The sequence below is a fragment of the Passer domesticus genome, chromosome 2 (assembly GCF_036417665.1).
Source record: "Passer domesticus isolate bPasDom1 chromosome 2, bPasDom1.hap1, whole genome shotgun sequence".
In the NCBI taxonomy this organism is placed as follows: Eukaryota; Metazoa; Chordata; class Aves; order Passeriformes; family Passeridae; genus Passer; species Passer domesticus.
This window is the reverse complement of record NC_087475.1, coordinates 68,392,280-68,417,643: the sequence shown is the minus strand read 5'-3', so window position 1 is coordinate 68,417,643 and position 25,364 is coordinate 68,392,280. Positions and strand designations below refer to the sequence as shown.

The 25,364-nt window shown below is 42.0% G+C and overlaps 1 protein-coding gene and 2 long non-coding RNA genes across 6 annotated transcripts in view; 2 read left to right on the top strand and 1 right to left on the bottom strand.

The window, feature by feature from the left end:
• Positions 1–25,364, bottom strand: part of STARD13 (StAR related lipid transfer domain containing 13) — a 293,148-nt gene that overhangs the window by 261,074 nt on the left and 6,710 nt on the right. For 3 of the 4 annotated variants that reach the window (XM_064409024.1, XM_064409026.1, XM_064409025.1), the window contains exon 2: positions 23,375–23,429. The gene's annotated coding sequence lies outside the window, so the exon portion shown is untranslated. Of the gene's footprint in view, positions 1–2,069; positions 2,172–23,374; positions 23,430–25,364 lie in introns of those variants that run through there. The other variant, XM_064409027.1, reaches the window with a different exon arrangement.
• Positions 648–7,103, top strand: LOC135294152 (uncharacterized). Its single transcript, XR_010356307.1, has 4 exons — positions 648–856; positions 1,709–1,836; positions 4,479–4,605; positions 6,997–7,103. It is a non-coding gene; the product is annotated as an uncharacterized LOC135294152 (long non-coding RNA).
• LOC135294149 (uncharacterized) lies at positions 11,699–23,801 on the top strand. The gene is made up of 3 exons (XR_010356304.1): positions 11,699–12,095; positions 13,096–13,216; positions 23,501–23,801. It is a non-coding gene; the product is annotated as an uncharacterized LOC135294149 (long non-coding RNA).

The window sequence follows — 25,364 nt, the reverse complement described above, 5'->3', positions numbered from 1 at the left end:
GGAAACCCAGGGAAGAATTGCAATTTGCTCCAAGTGTTGTGCAGCTGCAGAGAGACACCTGAGTGTGTATAAGATGCTGCAGGGACAGAGGACAACAGGAGTCCCATCCCCAGCATCTGGGGTGAGGCAGCAAGTTAGGACCAGCTATGGAAGCTTCTGCATTCCCATCCTCTCTGGAATTCGAGTCAGGATACTGCCTAAAGTCACCTGAGGCTGAGAGAGAGGGATTGGACCTGAAGGGTCAGCACCCCCACCTTCTTATTCAAAACCTCCTTCACGTGCTCCACAATGTGGACGTGCAGAAGATCTACTCCCTAGTCAGGTCAGCTGCCATCCATCCATCCATCCATCCATCCATCCATCCATCCATCCATCCATCCATCCATCCATCCATCCATCCCCTTGACTGGCTTTGAGTCACAGGTCTGTGCCACCACAGCTATCATAAAACACTTAGAGAGGATGGCAGAAAGCAACGAATCCATCACATAAATAAACCATAAGTGTAATTTGCCCTGAAAGTGAAAGAAACGCTCTGTTTAACGACGCCCGGTTGCTCAATGATTGCAGCGAGCGCAGTGACAGTCACAATGATGAACTGTGTTCCTCTGAATAGTCCCTCAATAACAGCTGTGTGACAACTCATAAATGACATTTCTCATATACAACACCTGATAATGTCAGCTTCACTACACTAATGCACTCATTGCTCTAATATCTCAGTCTTTCAGACAGAGAATGCTGCCTGCCTAAAAAGCAAAGCAATTTTTGTGCTATTTATCAGACTTTGTATTTTGTTTTCCATGGAAAATGGAACTGTCCTTTCTATGTCATAGGATAGTCCTTATTCCAACAGGTAATACAAAAGATCAGATAAAAATAAGGATAGAAAAATAGATTATGGTATTTGCCCATTTATCCCATGTAAAAGGGTTTAACTGAAAAAGTAATTTCTAAAAAGCAATACTGAAAATCTTCTACGGGGAAGGTCAGGAATTTCTGAAACATTCAAAGGCCTTTCCTGTAAGAAGTGAACTCCTAGGGCTAGACAGCACATTTCCAAAAACTGGGGAGCTCCATGAATGTTACATATCAAAAGCAGGATTGTTCCTTAACATCATCCTGTGCACATTCCACTAAGAATCCTTACAAAATATTTCTGCTAAGGATGCCTATAAAATATGTGTCAAATCTAGTATTTTGTGTCTCAGCCTTGCCCCCTTTATGAAAATCCCTGTCCACAGAGCAGCTAGTCTTGTTTAGTCTTTATCTTTCAAATATGTACTCGAAGTCCTAGACTCTCTCTTTCATTCTACCTTTTATTCTATTTTCTGTGGTTTTTTATTGCATCTCCTTCCTTTACATTATAGGTGGAATGAAGAAATACAGCCTAATTCAATACCAGGAGAGTATTTCTTTCTAGAACCCTGCTGAAATGCTGTTCATGTTCTTGTGGTCGCTCACACTTGGCGACCGGCCAACAACACTTGATTTTTAAAAGGTTAAAGGAAAAAATTCAGATAATGAAACAAAGTCCGATTAGAGGGACTAATGTCAACCAGCTGATGCCTTTGCAAAGGATTAAAATGTGCACAACACCTTATTGTGCCTTATTTCAGGGTTTCAGACAAAGTGGAATAGAACTGCTGAAATCTCCCACGAGTGGCAGGCTTTGCCTTTGCAGACTTCATGGTTGTTTTTCTTGCAGCACAACCACAGATGACATACTCTATAAATCTGTGGTGAGAAATGGACCTTGTCTGAAGGAACTTGCACTTTAAACATGCAAAACAAGAGGCTGGAAGAAAAAACAGAGTCAGAAAAGCCAGGCAGCAGGTATGTGATAAAGGCAGAAGCTGCACAGGTCCAGGTCCTGTTCCTGTTTGGTTTCAGTCAAGTGTTCCAAACCTTAGGTTTTTCTCACAACAGTACAGACAGAGAATTGGCAAACTAAGGCAACAAAAGTCATCATCACTATATCTAAAAGGTGCTAATATTCAACTGAAATTTTTTTTTATTATTTAAATGAGTTTTAAACAGGCCAGGAACAGGCACTGCAAGGCTCCTACCTTTGGCAAACCCGGTTTAGGAAGACCAGACTTGGTTACAGCCCAAGCTGCTGCTGAATCCACCTCACTGCCACCTTCTTAGTCTTTTATTGCTCTCTCCAGCTTAAATGAAGGATTAAAAAGGAGAGCACAATTACATGCTTCATTGATATAAATCTTTCTCCTCTGATTTTCTAAAACTACATTTTCATTTTGGTTTGTCAAAAGATTTAATGTTTAATTAATCTGTCTTAACAGACAAAAAAATGTGTTCTAGCAAAAATTTCCTCCTGTGTATGTATGGTCTGTTCAAATAACCTTTTTCCCAACTTCTCTGCAATCAAAAGATTTGAATTTTAATGCAAAATGTTCATGCTAGAACCTGATCATATCCCAGAGCTACAATTCTGAGTGGCATCAGTCCATGGTATCTGATAGTATTTGCCAAAAACATGTCAGGACTCCCCTATAGTTCAAATCACCCCATAAATTCTACACTTACACAACATCGGTGACCTCATACCCAAGGCATGCCTTAATGATCAAGCAAGTGGAAACGTTCAGTAAATACATTGAATGTTTGACATTGTTATCAGTGGGTGTTCCCTGGGTCTCTTGTGAAACAATCCCAAGATTAATGCAAGGCCAAGAAGTGTCAGCCAAGTGAAAACCTTGAATGTTAGTTAAGAAATTTAAATAGACAACAGCAATTTCCCTGTGTTAAAATTCAGCAAAATAGTTCTTAAAGAAGTATTGGGGAAAAAACCTGAATTTTCTTAACAGTGAGTTATTTGTGTTGCTTTGACTGACTTTGTTTTAAGTTGTTGCTTCTGTCATTGTGAAGCTGGAGGGAGTGTGCCAGTCTCATTAGGAGTTCTGAGAAATGAAACATTAAAGTACCTCAAAAAAAGTTTTGATAAAGTCCATGATAAAAATTAGGCTTGATACAGACAGCTATTTCAGCCTTTCAGCCTCTCTAAATCAGGACTCTTAGAAAAGAAGGTTGATTCCCTAAACCAGAGCACAGTGCCCCCTCTACAGTGCACAAAAAACTTGGCTACTTCTACTGATTCCCAGCAGAAGGAATTGACATGCTGTAGTAAAATAACAGAGAGGGAAAGGAATAAAATCAGAAATAAAAGCAGATTTTTCTTATTATTTTTCTTTCTCTGTACTTCGCTTTGCAGACTAAGTTGAATTTAAATACACGTGGTTGTTTTTGTACAGTGGGCATCCAGTGGCATCTAACCTTGGACCTGTGGGGCAGCCTCTGTGGGGATGTGTGGGGAGCTGGCAGGGGGTCCATCCACATGGCTTTGGTGCCCCAAGAAGCACAAAACAGAAACATTGAGCAGCTTTGTGTTGCAACCACCATGCTCAGCTTTGCCTTTCTTTGGCAGTCTCGCAAGGAATGAAAGCCTTCCCCTGTAAATATTATACACTCCTGATTGTGAACCTGATTAGGCTGCTGAGAGAGAATGGGGCAAGTCAAATGCTTTAAGTACACGTAGGAAGGATATACAGGGCAAGGGTTGAGTCTGGAAGCTTTGTGTTAATGTATCTTATATCAATACAGAGACATAAAAAAGTCATTAAAAAAGAGTCACATAGCTAAATTTATCAACGGCAATAAAAGCAAAATTCCCAACCAGCTGGCTGATGACTCTCAGCCACAAGCATCACCTGGTTGCCTTTTCACTGCCTTATTTCCATAAAATAATTCGCATTCATAAACTAAAGAACATAAATGAACACTGCAAAGGATGGATATGCAATGGCCTGAGCTGAAAAGAACTTACTGCCTAGGTCGTAGAGGTACTTGGATGACCCTAGGAGCTGGCTATAACAGTGTTCAAGGTGGTGGTAAAAATGATGGATTACAATCACATTTGTGTGCTACATTACTAAGTAATGAACTGCTCTGTACTACATGTTTTGCCTCCAGGAACATCTACTTATGTCATTCTTTTGAGTCATCTTTTTGCAGGAGAACATCATAGTTTGATAACCAACATCTTTAGTTTCAGGAGTTCAGAATTGTGCCAGATCTTTAGTGTCAATTACTGTGTGTAAAATGAAATATTTACAGATTCCATGGACAAAAATTTAAAAATCTAGCATGAACATCCATTAGCAGAAGTTTTTCACTTTTGCTTCCTACCTCTGAATTCAAACCCTTGACATGTCAGCGAGCACATTCACATGTCAGTAGGTGTGAGAGGAAAATCAGGGCAGCATCCTCCCAACAGCATCCTCCCTCTCAGCTCTATCATGCCTTTTACATGATCTTGATGGCCTGACTTCCAACAGTGTCCAAATGCTTAAAGAAGTATAAAATAATTTTAAGGGATGCACCAAGCACTTAAATGAATTAAGAATGTCCCATCTGGTTATCTACTTCAGGAATGACTTTGCTAACTTTGGTGTCAGGAAAAGCTTTTCCTTAGGAAAAGAGCTGAGCCTGCATGAAGAAATGAGTGGGCTGACATTTGCTCCTGCCTTGGATCCCAGAGTACTAAGACCTGATAAACAGCCTGATGCAGTTCTCTGGCCTAAGGTAATGTCTTTATTCCTCATCAAAGATTAATTTTAATTTTTATCATAGTTTTTTCAACTTAGGGAGTTCACGTGGATAACACCTTATTGGAGAAAGTGATACCAGCTGTTATGTGATAGAGAATGTCTCAGTAATGGTTTTTAATGTGGGTAAAAAACTGTTTTACAATAAACAGAAAATATGTTTATCCTATTACAGCTAATGCCAAGGATAAAATCCTCTGTGACTACTCTGTGTGCACACAAACCAGATGCTGACAGGCCCAGCTGCAGACCCCATTTTACCAGTTTATCCAAGTCATCCTCAGTGAATCATTGCATCTTGTCCTGTTTCTAATCTAATTCCATCCATTATCCAAGATGGATAATTTCCAGGGATACATTATAGCAGCAGAAATGTCTGCAAAGAATAAAAATTGTGCAAATCTACTTTTTGATATATGTAGTGCAGAAGTGTTCTGCCAGCCCTTCTTCCATTTGAGCAGGTCTGCACATGCAGGAACAGAAAAATGAGAGGCATGAACCACAGTCTGAATATCCAGTGTTTATGCATCCCACATGGCAAAAATGAGTGTATGGCAAGAATCACTGGTGCTGGTGATAAGACCACTGTCTATAGCATGAACTTGTACAGCTGCCCACACTCTCTGCCTGTTCATACCTCTGTTTCTTGCCTTGTGTTAGATGGGAAGCTTATTCACTCAGCTGTCACTTTTTTGTTGTGTGCCTGTATGGCAGCCAGAACAGGGAAGTCATGGCTCAGAAAGGATGGCATGTGTCAAAGGGTAGCCCAAAATAAAATGCCTCCATGTGAAAAAGACATTCCCTAGGTTATTGTGCACATGAGGTAAAGCAGCCTAGCAGGGTAAAACTGTCCAGTTCTTGTGGGGCAGAGGTCACATCTCTCCAGCAATCTTTTTTCCCCTTCTTTGTCCATGCAAAGCCATCTGGGCAATTAAAAATGTCCTAGCACCTTCTCAATAAATGCTCTCTATAACAATGCCTCAAAATTCCACCCAGTGTTTTAACTGGGAATGTCTTCAATTGGAAGAGAACCTGAAGGAGCGAAAGGTAAGACAACTCCTTGTTTCCTGGAAAAGAAGAGCAAAGCAAAAAAAATGAGGAGTCCTGTTTTCCAAAGGTGTAAATCAGACTTTTAAGCCCGAAGGGAACTGAATGTCCTATCCATAAAACCAGATTGGTTATGAAATTGGATGTTTGTTTAATTCAACAGCATTCATGTGCCTGGCTCATCATAAATCTTAATATGTAAATAATGGATTTACCTCCAACTACATGGATTTCAGCAGGAGGAGATTTCACACTGATTTCCATACAGAAGACATTAGAGAATTCCTGATTTAGTCATTAGGACTGTTTCAAGGGGTATTTACAGGGGGAAAAATGTGTCTCCTGTTCTCAGTCATCCACTCAGTCACCTCAAATCCTAAAAGCTGAGGGTGGGGTTAGGGACCGCTTCAGGTGCAAGCCTGGGTGCCAGTACAGACTCTGCTGCCCAGTCCCCAGCTGGGGCAGACATAGCTCTAAACCAAGCCCATGCAGTGCTGGCGCCTTAAGCCCATGTTGTGGTTTGCATCCCTCGGGAGTCTCATTTGGGCGTTAGGAAGCTCTGTGCCAGTTTCTGAATCACAGAAGGGATCCAGCAGCCAGTGGCATCTCAGGCATCGAGCAGATGCACGTCTCTGTGCTGCAAGGAGGATCACATGGGCAGAGGGAACTGGAAGACATCACCAGCTCTGCTAATAGGTGGCCTGAGCTGGGTTTTTAACACACAGTTTATCATGACAGCTGATGTATTTTAAGGTTGGATGCTGCTGAGCACATTCATCTCACAGAAGGCAGCAGCATGATGGAGCATAGAAACACACCACTGACACAAAAGCAGACTGAAGTTAATTTAAAAACAAAGCTTAAACATCTGCTCCAAGAACCAGCTCTCTAGTGCATAGATGGGAGCACTAAAGTTTGAAACATTACAGAGTGTTTAACCAGTACCACACCAGATGTTAGACGTTTTTGGCAATGGTGTAGATATTATCTGGCAAGTTCTCATGAGCAGCTGACAAGAATGAAGAGTGACATATAAGAAAGAGAAAATGCCAGCCATATGGCATGAATATTATGCTAATGTTTCAGGTGTCAAGCAGTAGTCACTTGTGTTTAATTTGAGTGAGCAAAATTTATATGGATTTTAATGATTACACGATGTTATACACAATTTCATTTACATCCCCATATTGTTACAACTGTAATTTTGCCATTTAACAGTAATATACACTGAACTAAATTTCTCCACTTAGGAGCAATGTTGTTATCTTTATGGCTTTAATAACACACCTCCACTTCACAGGTGTAATGTTTATTCCTACAGTGCCACTGCAGTGGGTGAACGAGCTGTGATGCAGCCTGCAAGGCACCGCTGGCTGACGCTGTAGCCTGGGGTTGTTTGGTAAATACCAACAGTCTAAGAGAAGTGCAGCACCCAGGCTTTTTATGGGTGTGTCTCCACAAAAATAAATTGCCATGATTTGACTCTTAGACTCTTCATGCTGGTGTTGTATTTGCTGTGCATTTTTAGGAGGGAGTTCTCACAGCAGACTGGGTGTCTGAGCTTCAGACACTGAAGGGGAGCCCCACTGGCAGCTCAGCTCCACCACATTTCCTGAAGGAACAAGATGACAAGCTGCTTTACAGACCACATGCCACATCAGAACTAGATTTTTTTCACTGAGAAGTGGAAGTAGCAAAGACTGGTGCCACAAAATTGTCCTATTTGCTCTGCATCTCACCCTTAAAGAAGCTCAGATCAGCCTCATATCTCTGACAACAAAGGGAAAGGACAACTACCCTGAGTTGCTGGATTGTCAAAAGCTGTCTCACACATACAAGGCTTAAAAATGGCTGAAAAGTGCATTTGTTTGATGATTCATTTTGGGCTGAGGCTGCTTCTTGGTCAATGCATAAAGCAGAATATGACATGTGTGACATCTGTGCTGAGGTTGGACTGACTGTGAGAAAGGCCAGCACCACTTCTGTGTCTATATTATAGAAAGAATAAAATTCATTAATATTAAATTAAAAAGGAAAAGGAAAATAAAATTTAAAAAAGGGATGGAGATGAATTAGACATCAGCAAAGGTCCTAGTAGGGATGACATCACAGATTTCTTACTGTGATGTTATTTGCATCCATGCAAAAGGTTTGAGTAGTAAAAAAATTCTTCATATAAACATATTTGTGGGGGAAGTTTCCACTCCTTGTGGCATTATATGGTGACTATATCATGAATATATATATAATTGACATAGGCTGAAGTGTGTCATGAAGAAAGGAATTAGACAGACACACAGAGCAAATTGTGGAGCACATGGTGGGAATGATGCAGGTGGGCTAGGAAGGCTGGACATTCCCTGGTTCTGAGAGGAAAAGAGGAATTCCTATGTCTTGCAAACAGTCCTTGATGTATTTGTGGTGCAGGTCTTCACTGTGTGCTCGAGCTATGCTGAAGATTAATTGGGAAGGTAGAAAATGTCTGTCTGGTGCCACCTGCCACAGTCACAGGGTTATTATTAAGAGGATGGAGGATGTATTGGCTGGAGCACTTTCTGTCATGAAAGCTCCAAAAGTTGGCTCTGATGTTGCAAGACAGACTATCTGCCTGGAGCTACAAGTTGTGCCATTCTCTGTCAAGCTCCTCATCACAAAAGCTCGATGAGGGACAGGTTGCCTTCCACGTGACTTTGGCAGCAGTGTTGTTGTGTGGTAATGTTTCCATTGCCCTTGGATGCAAGACACAATTTCCAGGTTCTTTGGGAGCAGCATCTTCTGCTGTTTCTAGCAGGCTCTGGAGTCTAGCCAGCATCAGTGTCCTGTAAGCCCCCACTGTAAACCCCCACTAAAGTCTCTCAATTTACTGCCTACTTGTCACCCTAATGCCATCTCAGTGTGTCTGCTGACTCTTGACTGCTGCACTGGTGCTCCCATGAGCAGTGTGAGACAGGGCACCTCTCAGTGGTTTTACTTCCTTGTTTTCCTAAAGGGCATAACCAAGTATTTTTGTAAGCACAGTCTGGCTTTCTCCTCTCTGAGAATCTTCAGACCAAGCCTGCATCCCATTTTTCTTCTCTATATAGTTTTGCACTTACAGGAGTGTAAGGTCTACAACATTTTCAAAGCATTGTTCAATGTATTATTCATATAAATCCTGGACTGATGCTAGTCCACACACCCATCTTTGAGGTTAAGCTCTGTGAACTGCATTTTTATTTGTAGAGAACAGCTGTGGTCATAATGCCAAGTGCAATAACAATTACAAAAGGAGGAAAAATGTTACCCTCCAATTATCCCCTAAGTACTGCAGAGGCAAAGCAAGGGCAGTGTTTGGGTAGAGCCAAAAGTGAGATCTAAGCCTCATAAGTGGGGATTGGATGCAGCTGTCCCACAGTATGGCTCTGAGCTTTCAGTTTAGTACACTGTCAGTCTTGCACCAAAGATATCTTAGATCTATATACATAAGATTACAATCATTTTAAGTCACCTGTTTTATTTTGCTCTGAAGAGAGTTGAAGCCATCTGGTCTCACTTTGGAGGTGACAACCAAAAACTGCGGATAGTGACAGCTATCAGCTCAGTGGTGAAATAACCACTCTCTTCTCCCAGGGTAACAAGGGACAGGATGTGAGGAATTGGCCTCAAATTGCACCAGGGAAGATTTAGATTGGATATGAGGGAAAAAATCTTCACTAAAAGGGTGGTCAAGCACAGGAACAGGCTGCCCGGGGAAGTGGTGGAGTCATCATCTCTGCAAGGCTCCAAAAAATGTAGATGTGGCACTTGGGGATGCGATTTAGTGGCAAACACAGTGGTGCTGGATTAACAGTTGGATACTGGATTAAACATGGGAGCTGGATTAACATGGGAGCAATGCAGCTGCAGCACCCAGTGGGTGAGGCAGAGATGTGTCCTGGGCAGAGCTGTGGCGAGGCAGGAAGGTGCCAGCCCCTTCACAGCCCCTGGAGAGGAGGACATGGGGAGGAATAGTGGATGGCAGCGCGTGGACGTGGGCAGGCAGGAGCCAGGGAACAGGAATGCTGCTGCTCCCTGCCCTGGTGCTCTTCCTCAGGTTACAGTGAGGATTACTTTTCACATCTCCATGTTTCTGTTAATCCTCCCACCTTTTGTTTGTGGTCTTTTCAGAGCAGGACCGACTCCTAATACATGTTTTTTCAGTGACTTGCACTGAGAAGCCCTGATCTTGCTTGAGGCCTCTAGTCATGACTTTAATACAAATGATAAATCATCATCATAAAACAGGACTGCACAAACCATAACTCCTGTCATAACTCAGGGATGAAGTGTCAGCAGCTCACAAACATGTGACAAGGTCAGGGAGACCATGAAAGGCCAGAAAAAGTGAATGCTCACAGAAAAGAGGAGGTGTTGAATGAAATATTTCTAGTATGTGTCAGTGTTATATCTGTGTCAGTTCAGAGCTGATTTCCTTTATCGATGTCACATCCTGACAGCGACATGGCCGGGAAAAGGACTGAGCCACACATCACAGGCACTCACCAAGGAGCAGCTGCATGAAAATGTGCACACACAGTCAGTAGGTGCTTCCCATCCTCAGGCTGCTCTGAGAGCACCAAGCTGGCAACCAGGCTTCAGCAAAACCATTTCTTTGTCCTTTTAGTGGTGCCTAGAGACACTTACTCGTGTCTCCTCTCTTTTTTTCCTTCTGTCCCACAAAGGAAATCTATGTGGGCATGTCACACAGGGGATTTTGATAGTTCTGGAGACTATTTCACCTGTGAGTTAGCTCAGACATACACAAGGATCATTGGCCATGGAACTGCTTTCCCAGGCAGCCTCTGGGCCCATGGATAAATTCCCTGACAGACCCCATCCCATGCTTCAATCTGTACAAGTCAACAGCATGCTTTGCTAAAGCTGTCATCACTCTCTAGGGTTACACATTTTTTCAGTGTCCCCTAACCTGTAGAGGCAAGGAGTTTGGGAGACCCAGAGCATAACAGGAAAGATTTGCTGCAGGAATGTGAGGAGATGATGGTGAAAACCCCAGCAGTTCTGTCCATTCATAGCAAATCAAATAAGCATAGAAATATCTTTAAGCCATTTTACCTGGCAAGAAGCCATGCTGTCTTTTCATCCAAAGTGTGATGCTTGGAGAAAAAGTAGCTTTAGTGAGCTGAATAACAGGTGAAAAAGAAACATGAGGGGAGAGTCAAGCTGTATTTATGGAAAAAACATTTTGTCCTTGATGAACTGAAGGATTTGTGCTATTACTTCCTGTAGCTTCACAACTTCCAGGCACCAATTCCCAGTCTTCCTCCTTATTCCTGAGATTAGAACTTTCAAAATATTTTAAAGTATTTCAAAATAAATGTAATCTTTAGAGCCTTCCGTGCTGTAGGCTGCTGAAGGCTATGCTGTCTGTCACATTGGTTTAATGGCTTACACAACCAGGAAAATCCATCTTGTTCCCAGTCATGACTGCACTGTAAGGAGTTTCTCTAGTGACTCCTGCTTGCCAGATGACATTGTTTATAGACAGACAATTACAATACAATGTTTGGGGTTTTTTCCAGAATTTATCATTGTTAAATTTTACATTTGGTATTGAGTACTCTAAATTAAAGCAGGTTCATTATTCAATATTGCCAAAATCATGCAGGCTGTTATTGCAAGAAAGAAATCACTCCCAGATTCAGATCCTAGTGTATCGGCAACACCAGAACTGCTCTCCCTCCATCTTGGTGGAGTAAATTTCCACAATTAGGATGAGAATTCAGCCAAAGAGCTTTGGCACAGATGACACAGTAAATCAGATGAACACAGAGAATTAAAACAATGAAGCAGGAAGGAGAAAAGCAGGAAGCGCTGAGAAGTGACATCAAATAAAGAGATGTGAAACAGATGTTCTTGAACCTGAGCAAGGATATGCTTTGGGATAAAAGAAACAGACAACAGCACATGAGACAGTTTTCCCTGGAGAGATACCTAGAAGTAAAGTGCTTTAAAGAAGAACTTGAAATCAGAGAATATGTCATAGTCAGTATGACAACACATGAATTAGGCACTGAGAGAGATCAGCACAAAAAGTGATCCAGAGCAAGAAAAGGAGAAAAAGTGTTCAAGAAATTGGAAGCGCAGATAGAAAGCAGAAGCTTTGAGAATGTACAGGAACCAGACTTGGGAAAGCTAGACACTACCTGTAGGAAAAAAGCGCATTAGTCTTCATAAAAAAAAGTAATTACAGTAATTTGGACTGTACTTCAGTATGATGTAAATGGGCTACTGACTTGCTCAGCATTTGAGGCACTGCCCCTAAAACATTGTTTGGACATTCTTGTTCTTCATTTTACTATTATGACAATGCAGCAGCCCATGAAGCACCACCACCAGGATGTTCTCTCTAGGCTGCCCGTGCTTTTATCTTGCTCTGTGAAGGTCAGATCCTGGCAATGTTAGGCCAGCACTCCATCCTCATTGTACTGTTCAGGAACCCTCTGAAGCACCTTGTTTAAATCCATACAAAACACAGCTCTTTGCATCCTGGTTTCAGGAGATGAAATTGCTATCTTCTCTTATCCTCCTCATGGACACAAACTTGTGGTCCTCTCTGCTCTAAGCTCATCTTTTCTATCAAAACTTGCAGCTACGAGTTTGACTATTCCTTACTTTTCCCAGTTAACAGCAAGCAGATTCAAATTCCAGACTAACACCTGCCTCTCTGGTTTCCTTTTCCTCATATTTAAAGTTAATATAATGAACTTTAAACAAACATTTTATATATTTAGATTATTTATATAATTAAAATTTTAACTTTTAACATAGCTAACATAGCAACAATCTTCAAAACAAGATCTTTAAAACCTGCTTCTTTAGTACCCTGCAACTCATGCTCATCTGACCGTGGTTAATGAATGTGCACTTTCGTTCATCTTTCTTCTTTGTACTTTTTATTTCTACTTCTACCTGTTGGGTTTTTTTTGGTTAGTTGTTTGTTTGGATTTTTTTTGGTTGTCATCATATCTCCCCAGCCCTCAAGTGAGTTGGGAGCAAAGTGGGGCTGTGAAGCCATCTGTCTGTCCAGTGACTGTGCTGCAAAATCCTCCTACCACAGAAAGCCTTCACTATGGGCTGGGCTAGGAACTATTTGCTCTCATTACCATCATCTCCAGGAAGGCTAGGAGACATCTGTTGAATCTGTGTAATAGGCCTGACTTCCATTTACCCTTTGTCTTTCCAGCTGTAGAGACCCACCCTGATGTCTCATTAACAAAGTAAAAATAATGACACTGTTTTGTTTTCCCACCTCCAGGCAGCTGCAGAACCTTCCATAACCAACTGTAATCCAAGTCTCTTGTCCCTGGAGTCCTAATGCTTGAGAAACTCACTAAGCAGTCTTATTTTGCAGTTTATTTCCATTGTGCTCTCTGCTTTTCAGCTGGCTTCATCTGGGATGAGCAATGGAGGGCGATGATATGGTGTGGGGGAGATGATGCAGACTGAACTCACAGCAAAGGAATGCAAAGGAGAGAATGTCAGAGGAACAAACTAGATACTAGGTAATTTCACTTCTCAGCTGGACAAATTGGTATTTTAAGTGATGACTACCATGAGTTGCCCTGCCTTTTGTGGATCTCAGTGTTTCTCTTTCTTTACTGCAATGGTCTACAAGGCTTGGGTTTCTCAAAGCCTCCAAGGCAAGAATTCTCTTCTTGGCTACCTTGGCTTTACAAGTTGTAGACAGCAACAGCCCTGGAGCTGTTGGACAACTAACGTAGCTGGCAAAGGCTCAGCCACAGACACCGCACGTGCAGAAAAGATGTGGGATTCACAAATGGGTGCAGCTCTACCAGGAGAACCAGGCACATGGTCACTAACATTTTTGAATGCTTTCAAAGCCCTGACAAATTTCTGGAGACTTTCCCGTAGTCATTCTGCTCCCATAGTGTCTCTTGGAGAAAAGACATGGAGATGGCCAGAACACAGAGAATAATAATCCATCAGGTCACAGAAAGATTTCTTGAGGCTGCCTCCAGCAGACAACCTCATGGAAAAAGGAGGAGAGGGACTGGGAGTTAATCACTCCCAGTTACACCAGGGCTGCATCCTCACTAGCAGATGTGGCCTTATTTCCATCATTTTCTTGGCAGTTTGGAGGTTTATCATCAGATAGGATTGCATGCCAGATCAAGGGTGGGTGCTGCAGCTCAGGAAGCACAGCATGAGGAGTTCCTCATCCCTGCTCCTGCTGAGGTTGGGGCAGAGTCTCCCTAAACTGTCACACACATAGGGACATGACCTTAAAATAACAATTTTTCAAACACTTTTTAGGAACACAGATTGCTGACAGAGAATTTGAGGCAATCTAAATCTTAGGTGAGGACAAAAATTCTGTGAAGCTAGCTTCAAAAAGGATTTAGTTTGACCATATCTTTAACCTGGGGGTCGATTAAAAGAAGAGAAGCTTTGGTGACTCATTTCTACAGGGTCTGAAATAGAACAGGTTATTAAACACACAACCCAACAGCTGCAGAATCTGACAGAGACATTGTTCTCCCTAAGCATTTGGTAATAGAGTATTTCAGATGATTGAACAGCTAATAAAGTCAGAGTCTTTACTAAGTAGATGGATACCAGCAATATTGCAAAGGTAATTATAGATTTCTATCAAAAAATTCTTGACTCAAAATATTCATTCTCAGACTGAAGCTAATACACAGATCTCAGTTACAGAAAAAAATATTTTAGCTGCTATTTAAAAGGTTTCCAATTTGCTCTACCGTAGTGGCTTTCCAATTACAAGCAATTTCAAGGTGTAAGTTTTCAGACTGAGTGTTCCTTTTTTCAAGGTAAATCCTCACCAGTTGTCACATAAAACTAGTTTTCCCATTACTCATGTTCTTATGCGTTTTGGCAGTACAGGGATGCTTATTTCCTTTGCTCCTTCTCAGGCATTAGGCAGTTGGGATGTCTGTACCTCTGTAAAGTTACAAAGTGATGAGAAAGGATCAGAGGAGCAAAAAACACTGTTAGGAGTGCTTGCAAAAAACCCACAGGAGAGTCCTTCATGCACAAAATTATTAATTTACTTCTTTGTTGCTATTTCAGCGTGTCTATTTTTTCCCATTGATCTTTCAGATCCTTTACTCATTCTCTGTGAGGGCCACTAGAAAACCAGAGTATGTTTTAAAATCTTGCATATTCAGCTATGGCAGCTAATTCACAGCTGCAGAAAAAAATTCTTTACATGTGTAACTTATCCCATTATCGTGGAGCAGCATGCAGCAGAGCTTGTACTCGAACTCAAGCTAGTTTATCAACTCCGATTATTTTTGCCTGGTTTATAAAAATGCAATGGATACTCATTTTCATTTAGTTGAGCCAACCCACATCATACAGCACTGCCCATGTCTGCTTTGCTTTGCATTTCTTAGTGTCGCCTCCTTTGCAGGCTTTATTAACCCCATGCCCTGCCTCAACACACTCCATTCTACTCTTTGAAAGCCTGTCTTGAGGACTCATTGCTGTTGTAAAAACTGTGAGAAATGAAATGGCAATGGCTCAAGTGTAGAACAATCAAAAATATTTTAAATATATACAAAGAAAATATGTTGTTGCATTCTTCTTCTACTATTTGGGTGGTGCTGCATTTCTCAGAGAAAGCATTTCCAAGAAGCAGAGACTTTCTGGGCACATGTGTGTGGCACGGGCTGGAGGAAGAGCACTGGAGACCAGTCAGCTCTCACTGTGAATGTGGCTACCCCTCCCACCTGTGGCTCCAGCATCACCATCCCTGGGGAAAAGGACAGCCCCTGCTCACCTACAAAATGCAGCAAGGACCTGACAGTGACTAGAGCAGTGTGGGCAGCTTAACCTGCTCAGATGTTGCTGAGCAATGCCCACACAAATTTCATGTCCACACATCAAGATGCTGGATCTGAGCTCTAACCTCTAGGAAGACCTGCTAGGATCAAAGAGGATTGCTGGTGGGCTCTATCGTGCTGATGAGCTGCAAAAATATCAAAGCCATAAGCAGGACTTTCCCTCATGCACAGGAAGATCAGTCTCACAGGCTAACTGCAAATAAAAGATGCCAGCAGCACGCGTGGTCAGAGGGGGTTGTTGCACTGAGGATGCAGGCACAGGGAGTGTTACAAATCACTGAAAGATGCAGGGGTTGCTGCAGACTGGTGCAAGTACTCGTGTGTGCAGGATCCAACAGGTTTTGGAGGCAATTACAGTGCATATTAAACAACATATACTTCTGCATCTAAATATGGTGTCCAGATATTTGTATCAAAATCCCAATTTATATGACAGAGTTCAAGGAGACATGTTTGTTTTTGATGTTTTTTGTTTTTTTTTTTTTAGTTACTAGCTATAGAAAGAGATGCTAGCTGCTAAATGTTTGCTTAAATTTTCAAGGCATTTTCCCTTCATGCTGTGCTTGTATCTAGGGTTTTGTTCCCATTTCTAGCAAAATTTGAGCCTAATAAAAATTCTTCTAACCTTCATTTATTGCAGTGGCCATCATCTAGCTAGATCTTTTATTTCTATTGTCAGTGGCAGTAAGAAATTGGTGACAAAAATTACTATTGTGGCTGTAAGTGCAGGGTTATTTATAAACAGCTAGATGCAGAAGAAATACAATTTAAATTTCATTGTGAGCAATATTCAGTTCTAGAGCTCTCTGATGTACAATTCATAGCTGCTTAAATTGTAGTCATTACTCTCATACTACAATACTCTTTGTCATAACAAAGGGAAATTACTTTTCTGTCAATTATTTCTGCAAGATTAGTTAATTTGCACTTGCAAAGGGTTTGGAGCAGCATCTCAGTTCCATGGAGATGTTTCTCAAAAGCATTTGGCAATTAAAGTTTGGAGGAAAAGGTAAATGGAAGTCACCTTCAAAAGGTAAAGAAAAGGACAGTGCATGCATCCCAAAGTGTCATATGCCAGTGAAGAGCAGCAATGAAGAGCAGACCCATCACTGACAGACTGCCAGCCTCAGTGCTGCAGAAACCTGTACTGAGGACCTGCAAGGGGAATGCTCCTCTCTGCAAGAGGAATGCTCCTCTCTGTTTCAGTACTGAGCAGCCACTGAAATAACTGGCAGCATTTGAAATCACTGCCCTGACTACACGTGAGCTGTGCATGCAATTATCTCTATAAAACATCCTTCTCTCTGGCGTCTCCTTCTGCTGCTATCTGTGTGTTTGCTTAATCCATGTCAGAATGGAGATAGCAAGAGCCAAAAACATGAGGAGGAATGTTATTTTTACTTACTTGCTTGGAAATTCTGTATGAGCTTTAGCATATCTGGCTTGGATACCCACCTGAGGCATCACAGCTCCTGACCCTAGCAGCATAATTTAAGGTGTTGAAGTTTTAATGCCTGAATTCCTTGGAGGGGTGATGGAGGAACTGTGTGCAACATTGCCTGAGAGACAACACAGTGCTCTTCCACTACTCTTGAAAAACTGCTTCAGGAAGGTTCTCCCTTCTTTTTCCTTCATGTGTCTCCACATGTAGGTGTGGCACTTAGGGACATGGTTTAGTGGTGGCTTTGACATTGTTAGGTTAAGGCTGGACTCAATGACCTTAGATCTTTTCCAAACTTTTCCACTAATTCTATGACTCTATTAATGAGTTCTGGAGCATCACCTGAGATCCTTCTTGCTAAGATCAGGGGTATTGTGGGCAGGAAGTGTGGCTATGACTTCTTTAGCCTGTGAGATGCTCTCAGGGGTGAGGGTGCTGGCTCTGGGCCTGGCATGGCATGGTGCTGTCGCTCCCCAGCCTGCAGGGATTAACACCCACACAGAGAGAGCAAACAGAACCCAACAGAGACAGCAAATCTTTTCTTCCCTCCATGAAAATAGTGGAAAAGCCTTTGGAAAATGGGGCATTCAAGAAAGGCCTCAGATGTAGCATGAAGACTGGGTGGGGTTTTTATACCCTACCTCTTCCCTGCAGCCAGGCAGGCTTGCTAAATCACCTCAAAGTTGAGGTCAAAGGTATTTTTTTTTTGTAAGTGGAGCAGAATAAGTGGAGTGCAGACACACTGTGTAGCTGTACTGTCATGCGCTGCGTGCAGCTGGCACAGCACAGCTTCACCTCTAGGTATTATTGCAATTAAAATGATGAAATAGCAACAGCACAGGCATCCTTGACAATGATGTTTGTGTTTAGGCATGTCAGACTGTGCTGATACTGATATCCCGATCCTGTATTGGCATCACAGCTCTCACGGAGTTTTGCAATGTCTTAAATCCTAGCCCCTACCAAATTCCAACAAATACAGTCACAGTCCTCCTTCCTGATATGGCTCTCTTGATACAACAAGAGGCAGAGCATCCTTATCTTTCCTCCCCAGCCTGAGCTGCCTGCAGGTGCTGTTGCTGTGCTTTGGCGCAGAACATTTCAAAGGCAGAAATTACTCAGGAGGGAGTTCTCAGCAGAGTTTACAGAATGTTTCAGGGCACCTTAATCATATGTTATTTCTGTTCCCATTAGGTTAATGAATTTGCAGCACTGCTCAGCCCAAAACTAGACTCTGCTCCAATCATCCATAAAAACTTTAGAAAGTGTTTAAAAATCATGAGTGTTTTGTTGCCTTTAATTATTTTCCATTTCAGTTGCCTGGATTTTCTTTTGAGACACATGTTCTTGGTTTATATCAAGGCTATGATCCTACCTTGCACAAAAGATAAACTCACATTTGTTTCCAAGAATTAGAAGTAGGTGGGGCTAAATTCTGCAGGTTAATAAGGATAGGTATGAAGACATGAGCACAAGTATAAGGATATAAGAGTGTAAAGATATACACCAGCATATAAAGACACAGACTGCAATTTTCAAACTTTCAGCTTGAGACAATGACAGAAAATATCCAAAATTACTTTCCTCTTTTTTTCTTTGGCTAAACTCCAAAATATTAGAGTCAGTCCCACTTATTTTTTCACAATCAGTTCTTTAAATTCCCCCTCTTAAAAATATACTTAGTTTACCTATTTGTGTCTATACAATAACATGCCAGCTCTTGGCTTTTTATTCACAGAGGGACAGAGAGAAACCACATCAATTTCTGGTTCTATATGATATGAAAACTGTTGTAAAAGGTAGGGTTTTTTATGATGTCTGGATATGCCACTCAGACTCCTGTAACTTCAGGACATAATGCAGTGGCACTAAAGCATCTGGGGTTTGAATGTTGAAAAAGCCAGTTGTGGCTATAAAGGTTTTGGGATCAACAGTGTTTGGGATCCCTCTAATTTTTCTGGATAGACCTAGAGACCTTGTGGTCTGGGTTGCTCAGTGGTGCACCTCCCTCCAGCCCTGCACATTCCTTTTACATGTGTATCCCAAAAGCTGCCTCTACCTTTGACATATGAATACAGTTGTTTTTTGGGTTTTTTTTTTTCCTGAGAACATAAAACCAACAATTTAATTAAGGTAATTTAATTTGTCTTCAAAACAATGCATAATGCATTCATTAAAGTAACTTAATTTGTCTTCAAAACAGAGTATTATTCATTTACCCTAAGGCATGAAACACATAGCACAAAGGGCAAAAAACATCAGAGGTACATGATTCTTACTCATACCCTCATCTTTCCCCTTGACAGCTTTTGTGCTTTCTCATTTTCAGCTTCAAGGAGCATTTGTGTGGTATTAGCACCAGTCTGTTTTTACAGAGCTTTCCTTTGCCCTTAACTCCCTTCCTTTCTCAAATTGCTTCTGGACAGCTTCTCTCAGGTGACTTAAAGGCCCCAGTTTTGCAAACCTTTTGTGAGAGTATAGTGTGATACTTCTCAGTCCTGAAAAAATAGATATATTAGCAGTGTTGTGACCAAGGGGTTATTTTTTAGGTCCACAGACCTCCTTGACTTTGTGGACTCTTTTGCATATGTTCAGCTTGTCTCCATCTGCTTGATCATTTTCATAACCCCTGTTGACTAACTGCACAAATAAATATCCTCATCTCACAAATGCACATGTGGAAGCAGAATATTAATTAAAAAAAAAGACACATTTTTCTAGTTTCCTGTTCCAAAATAACAGCCTGCGATACATATCTATTATCAGCAAACAAATGATACAGAATACTAAATAGTTATAAAAGGTAAGGTTTTATGAAACTTTAAAGTTTTGATAATTAAAAAAAAATAAAAGTTTTGTAATTAGGCTGCATACATCATATGAGTATTTTGTAAGGTAAACCTTACAGACAGAATTTAGTAAGATTTTTTAATTAATAGAATGTTGTTGTTGAGAATGTGCCCACATAGCACAAAAATATCTGATATGTAATGATAAAAAGTACTTAAAAAGAAACTATTTTAGCTGAAGTTCAGCTGAGTCTTAGCTTCATCTAATCCCCACTTCAGTGGTAGATATGAACACACTTCATTCTAGGAGCTTGGGAAACACCAGAGAAGAACAAATTTGTTGGCTTCACTGGTGTGTTTATTTCTTGGTGATACTGAATGTTTAAAGATGTGTGTGTTCCTGGAAGTTCTCACAGCAGGTAGCATTTGTAATGAACTCCTTAAAATCTGAACATACCATGTTCTTGTTTGCCCTTCGGAGTAACTAGGAAACCAGCCTCACCCCAGAGGTGTCTCTCCCCTTCAGACCTTTTTGTAGCTTTGGCATTTCTAACTAGATGAGATGAATTGCTATTGGTAAAAATATCACAGAATTTAGTTCTTTAGCTGCAGCAATTGAGGTATAAACTGGATATTTCTGACCAGCAGTATCAGTCAGAGCTGGCTCTTCCATTTGAAACAAGGCCAGCTAATGCCTCTGGGATGAATCTTAGAGGATAGGACAGAGCCTGCAGAGAACCACACAAAACCTCTCCTCTCTGTAGTGCAGGAGCTCTGGACTGTCCTAGCGTGCAGAACAGGGAAATCAAAACTGTTGCAAGGAAGCCCCACCTAAAATACAAAATAACCCCATTAGTCTCTCCACGACAAAGACCTGGGAGTTATTTTGCTGGGTAGGTGGCCATGGGAACAGTGTGGTTATCATCACACAACAGAGACGGAAACCAGAACTTTCTCCAGGAATGGGGAAGCAGCCTCCAGGAGTATCACAGGGAGCAGCACTTTCACAGCTAGAAGCCAAGCTTCCTAAAACAACATTACCGCTACAGAACACCACAAACATAAAAAGGAAAACCTAAAATCTTTCCGAGCAGGAGGAAAGCAAATAAAAAGTAGCATATATACATTTGCTTTCTTGAGATGGATGTCAAAGGTTAGACAAGGTATGGAGGCACAGAGCTGGATTTAGCTTCAACCTTGAATAGACTGGAGACACAAAGCTGAAGTTCGTGGAATAAAAGTGAGATTGCTCTGTTTAATCTTTGCTTTTGGAAGAATCTGGAGGTGAAAGCACAACTGAGAGCTGGCAGGACCATCCTTCTGCTAGCAACATGCACAACTGCAGTAACTCTTCGTTCATCTCCTTGGCCAGCCTGGCAGGGATGGCAGCTGCCTGTATTGAGCCACATTCCAACTCTGGTCACACTGGAATGAATCCAGGGTCATGTCATTGATTTCAATGAAGTTATTCTCTATTCATGCTTGCTAGCTGAGAATCTGGCCCATTCTATCTAGGCAGCAATATCTAATAAGAGAGAAAATACTGCCAAATTAAGGGAACAAGAAGAACCAAACTATGTGACATGAAGAGGAAATATTTTACATTATAAGGATTATAGAGGCCCTTTAGTTTAAGGACTTTATCAGCATTTAAAGGACAGTTGGCTGAAATGCATTTCTACATATGCCTAAATTTTCTTTTAAGCCTCATTTGCTGTTTATAAAGTGAAAAGAAAATGTATTGATTTTCACATTATTGAAATAAAAATGCTGCAGTTTGTTCAACACAGAGCACTAATTCATTATACATCTATGAGCAGGAGTCTTCCCTTTAGGATTTCCTTCACATCAATTAAGAAGGCCTCTCTGGCCAAAATATGTTGAGTTTCATGATTTTCTCTGTGGGACCACTTTTCTGTTGGTGCCAAATTCAGTTTTGGGAAAAATGCCATGCTCTGCTGAATAAACCCAGGTTGTCTCTGCTGTAGTGACCAACAAAAGATAGAGGAAAGGAATCAAGGTAAGGGAAATTTATCATCACTATACTATTTCCAATAAGTTCAGATTAATTCTCAGCAGGACTTGATGATACAGTATATCTGACTTTAGAGAAGCCAGTGGTATAACAAAAATTCTGCAACCAATGACATAAGAGTAGCAAAAAGTTATAGGTTTACTCCAGCAATTTATTTGTTAAAGAAATACTGACATTTACTTTTTAGCAGGCAATGGACTGAATTGCCCCACCGCTTGCTATACTAAGTTGGTATCAACCCATGTTATGTGCTCTGACTAATGCAGCAGAAATGCACTTGTATGCCCACACCTCATCTGGATGCTGTTTGTGTTGCTGCATGATCTGGAGGCACCCAGACGGAGAATGAGTGGTGATGGATCCACCAGAGATGGGGTTTCTGCTATACCTACTTAGCAGTAACATGCCACTTAGCCACAATTTTCACTTAACCTTTGGATTTCACTCAAACTGACCAGCATTTAAATTTATATACTCATGCAACACCCTGGCCAAGAAAGAGAAACATTAAGAAGAGGAGAGAAACATGCCTGCTTACTAAGGAAAATGTATGTTAAATTGAGAAAGGTGTTGGATTGTTTTGGGTAGCTAGAAAGAGATGTGGAACAATCCAGGAAGGATTTAAGACAACTTTTAATTTCTAATTATTTTTAGAGCATATATCTGAGCTTGCACTAACATCGAAGTGAATCAAGAAAAGTTGTAGCGTATAGCTCTTTTCACACAAGATTGTATATAAAATAATGCCCTAGGATGACAGGGGTCCTGTTAGACCATCCTGGACAGTTCCCATAAGGAAGTGAAAACATCACAAGCCTGGAGTGGCAAACTGCCTGCTCAGGTTTGGACTCCTGGTTTGGGTATCAACCCCTACAGCTCTCCCACAGAAATTCCTTTCATTATTCCTATGCAAGAAAGAGCAGGTTATTAATGTTTCAACTGCAGAAATGATCCTCCTGTGCTAGTGCAATGTATCTGTTAGAATTAGTTCTGTAAATCTGCATCATAATGGACAATATTCTCTTAAACTAATTTCCTGCAATCATCATTAATTGGCCAGCTTTCTAACACCTGGTACCAACAGATTTTTCATCCAGCAAGTGCAGTGCCACACAATGGTAACAGCAGGTTTTTACCTAATCCCTCTCCATACACAAGCAAACATCAAATGTGCCTGTAACAAAGACACACAGATCAGCCTGACATTGCTGGAAACTCCCAGGAGATTCTCCCTCAGTACAACTAGTCCTGCTCAAACAGATTTTCCAGTGGAAAAGATGATTTGAAATAATTTCAAACTAGACTAATTGCACTCACTTGAAAAGAACATCCTTCTCTTCCTCAGTGTGCACATATATTAGTCCAGCTGTAAGTGCAGCTAACACTTTGCAAAGTTTTCCAAAGCAATAATTATTTCATCTTAGGAGAATTCACATCTTACTTGATAATGAAATTATGTAGATATATATACTTCATGCAAAGTTGCACACACATACATGCACACACAAATAAAATTTTTAAAAAATTTAAAAAGTAGGCATTTAAAATTACTTTTAAAATCCACTCACAGTTTCGAAGTTCAAGCATAAAACTTCTTGCCTTGCATCTGTAGCTCCAAGCTGTCTGTAAAGATAACAGAGTCCATCAGATATCCTGGTTTTGTTTCCTTGCATAAAAAATATCATCTGTGACAGGCACAGGAGCTGACTTCAAGGACCAGCCCCTTCGGCGGAGCACACCAATCGGGAGACCCGGGAGCACATGTGGAATGCTGCTCGCCTGCACGCCGGTCACGGCCACGGGCAGCATCTGCTCCGCGGGACACGGCTGCCAGATGAGCTCGGGTGTCGCGGAAACACCGCGCTGGAGGTGTCCCTAGCCCAGCCCAGCCCCGGGAGGCTTTCAGAGCCCCTCAGTGCCGCTGCTCCGCTGCGCCCGCCATGGGGACACCTGAGCCTGAGGCCAGGCGTTGTGCCTTGCCCCTTCCGACGTTATTCTTTCATGTCTTAATAATAAAAAAGAATATCCTTTATAATTACATTTAATGCCTCTCCACTTTTTGTCTTCGTTGCTGTTCTAACCTCATTATGTTCCAAACCTTATCCCTGGAAAACCAAGCCTGTGGGCATTGAAAGCCCCTCATATCAGGGGGCTGGCAGTACTCCTAACCCTTTGGCTCAGCCTCACCTGGGATTTCCTCCCTTTCCTGATGCCGCAGGGCTGTCTGCCCACAGGCTCCCTGCTCCTCCTGCCTCTGGCACAGCCGCCCAGCTGTGCTGTGCAAGCTCCCCACAGGCAGCTCTGCCCTGTGCCTGTCAGCCAGAGAGGTCATTTTCTTCTGGCATCTGTGGTGGCACTTAAACGCACACTGCTTAGAGATGGTATTTAGGGACACAGACGCCCTGCTTCCCTGCTCCCTGAGCGCTCAGCCCTCGCCCAGAAGCAGGCTGAGAGGAGTGCGTGTCTGCTAACGTGGGCTGGGAGCTGGAACGCAGCGCTCGAAGCCAAAACTCAGACCATACATAGGTGAGCGTGATGAACTAACATCTGTAGGTCTGTTTTCACTCCTGGAAGGGCAAGTCACAACATGCTGGGAAGGGAAACCAGTAAACACACAGCGCAAAAGCTTGTGCCTTTTCCAGCTGGAGTACGAGACCTGAAGGCCTTCCCCCCTCACACCTCTCATAACCTCAGTGCTGGCTTTAGTAACTCAGAGGAGCAGCTTTACTTGATCAGATAACCTGACTTTAGCATTCAGGGTGCAGGTTAGAGAGGACTGGCCATAATAAATAAATAAATACTGCTGTCTCTAGTCTGAATAACTTGCTGTTTTAATTGCATTATTTTTTCATTCTAATTTCTAGTTTAGTAGATTAGTAATTCACTAAAGGGTAATTTTACAATGTTTTCCAATAGTGGATTAACCAGGCTGGTTAAAAACCTAGACAAAGCTCCGTTTTCCACCCTCAGAAGCCACTGGTTTCTCAGATGAAAAATTCCCACAGAATGTCACTGAGACAGCACAGACTTCGGTCAGTGAAATAAGTTCCCGCCGGATTCAGGGTGGAATTTCCCATTTCCAGAGGCTAAGGCCAGCACACCCCAAGCAGGAAATAACTCTCCGTTAGCAAGAGCCAAGAGCCTTGGTGGAAGCGCTTTCTTTCATCGGCCGCCGGTGGGGCGGGGAGGAGGCAGCAGGGACCGTCTTTGGCGTGAGGAAGGTCTTTTGCAAATCTGCAACGAGGAGCGAACTCGCTTCCAGTTCCCAGCCGGGAACATTTTGTTCAGAGGTTTCCGAGCTGGGAGCAGCTGGGGCAAGGCTGCCGGAGGTTTTCCTGCCTGATCCTGATCCTGGTTCCGCACCCAGGGGTGGTTCCGCAGAGGGGTAGAGTTGGGTCAGCCTGCCTGGCGGGGACTGGGGCTGGGACAAACCTTCCCCCTCTTTTGCTGCTGAAGAAGATGCACTGTCTGGCAGCACTTCGGAGGGGGAGGTGGAGGAAAAAAATGTTGAGCCTTGTAAAACGAGTATTTCCACTGTGTCTGAGACCTTGCTGGGGT